The sequence below is a fragment of the Capsicum annuum genome, chromosome 6, assembly GCF_002878395.1.
Source record: "Capsicum annuum cultivar UCD-10X-F1 chromosome 6, UCD10Xv1.1, whole genome shotgun sequence".
In the NCBI taxonomy this organism is placed as follows: domain Eukaryota; kingdom Viridiplantae; phylum Streptophyta; class Magnoliopsida; order Solanales; family Solanaceae; genus Capsicum; species Capsicum annuum.
Window position 1 is genome coordinate 62,325,859 of NC_061116.1, and position 2,455 is coordinate 62,328,313.

Here is a 2,455-nt window from a genome sequence, read left to right on the forward strand (position 1 = left end):
ACAACCCATAAAGACCTATTTGATCTTAAGCCTTAACATTTTGATATTAGTGGAGTACTACACTAAGGGAAAGTTTATGGTTCATCTTGTGTAATTTGTGAATTCTTTGTGAGAGTGAGCGTAATTTGATTCTTGTATCCATTCTGTATAAATTGCATTTATGTAAGTGATTATGGGTAACTCTATTGTTGTGAGGGCACATGTTGATGATAGTTGGGTGATTTATCTGATGTATTTGATTGAAAAATATGTATGAGTTTTCCAACTAGGTGAGTCAATCTTGAGGCTAGGATATTTTGGAGTAGTATTCTTGAACTTTCAATTATGTTTGTAACATGCTTAGTGTAGAAACTTGCATTCTGTGTAGTCATTGAAGTACTAGCTAAGTGTCTTTTGTTTAGTAGAAGTTTTTAATCCCCTTAGATTATGATGCTTAGAGTAAAGAGTTGTTCGAGGACGATCAAGGCTTTAAGTGTGGGATGATGCTCTGAGGTGAAGTTATGCACCTTAGTGTTGTTATCCTAACTTATTTAGCCTTGTTTTGAGGACAACTTATGTGATTAATGTGTTAAAAATTATATATTTGAGAATATAAGTAAGTATTTTATTACAATGTTTAAAGTGTCTTCCAAACAAGTTTGTACTTAATTGGGTCACTTAGAGTTCAAACGAGAAAACTAGTGTTACTAGCTTGAGCTAGGTGTTGTTCTAGTTGATCTCGATGGATTATAATGTTTATAATTAGTTACTACGGTTATTTTTGTGTAATTATGTGTGGAACAACTTGTTTATAGTATTCAAAGTTTAAGTGAATCAAGCCTAGAGTCGAACAAGAAGTGAAAGATCAAAAGGATAAAACTAGCATTCTTAGATTAAGGTTCTAGTTGTTGTCTTTGACGTTGTGTTGTTTTGAGCTATAATCCATGGTGTTTGATTCTATAATATTCTTAGTAATTTGATTTTGATTATATATGGAGGATATACAATCTTGAAATCAAGTGAAAACAACACCACAAGGCTTGGGATGGAGGGATAAGTGCACAAGACGAGTTTAGAGTCGAATTGAACTTTCCAGTGTGTCCTTGCGATAGGAATGTGGAACGACCCCCATTCCCAGGGATTGACCACCATAGCATGATCCCCATTCCTAGGAAATGTAAGGGGCGGCGCACACCTTATTCCCAACACGTCCAAAATCATCCTCCTATAAATAGTACACTTAAACACATTGCAAAATACCTTGGGACGACTTTGAAGCTTGGAGAGGTGATGGAAAACAATTCAATTAGGATATATCTATCTTTAATTTAGTTTGTTTATAGATTTTAATATGTATTCATTCATGGTGATTATGATTATGTCCATGAGTGGCTAAACGCCCCATTTCTAGGGTTAAGGCCTAGAACATGATTAATAATGCTTTGAATTGATTTGGTTTTGATTGCTTATCATATATGGTTGTTTATTTATCCTTTTTATAACTATTTTAAGGATTCACGACCCTTAAAATACATCCATTATTATTTTTGTGAGCTCGAAAGGAGGAATAAGAGGATAGAATATGAGGGTAATTAGAGTAAGGTTTTTAGTCTTTTATAAAATAAGGGATTTGAATTAGCGTCTAGGATAGATATATACCTAGAAGCCTTATTTGGTTTACTATGGTATAAAATATAAATGTGTTTAGCTTAGTTCTCACATCCCCGCTTAATGATGTAGTTGTGGGGCTAAGTCAGATAGGTGATTAGAGGCTGGAGATACCATATCATAATATCAACCCCGTGAATCAACAACCAAGATACTTAATCTAACCAATGAATTTCAATAACTTAGTATGATTGTTCACAGTGCTTTAACCCCAGGTTTCTCTTTATTGATTGTCCAAGCTCTTACTTTTTTCGCATTGTTTACTTACTTTCATTTTACAACACAAACCCTCTTTTAGTTACTTTTACACCACTTTAGTCTCTATATTTAAACTAAAATTGGATAGTTTATTAATAATAGTCTCTGTGGTATCGATACTTGGCTTCTAAAGGGCCACTTTACTACTTGATGAGACCATATAAACTTGTGTTTACTCTTGGGTGCAACACTTATGAGTTGAACTTACCTCCAGACTCTTCAGCCATTCATCTAGTTTTTCATGTTTCTACGCTTTAATACTATATTTTGGATGAGTCTCATGTGATTCCTTCGTACTTGGTTCAGTTGGATGAGAGGTTGATGTTTGTTGAGGTGCCAATGTCCATTTTAGCCAGGAATATGAGACAATTCTATTCTAGAGCTATTCCTGTGGTTAAGGATTAGTAAAGACACCCTCCTATTAAGGATACTACGTGGGAGGTTAAGTCCGACATGTGTAGTAGTTACCCTCAGCTCGTTACCAATTTAGGTATTTTCTTGCCCGTAGTTTAAGGATGAACAAGATTTTTAGTAGTGGATTTGTAATGAC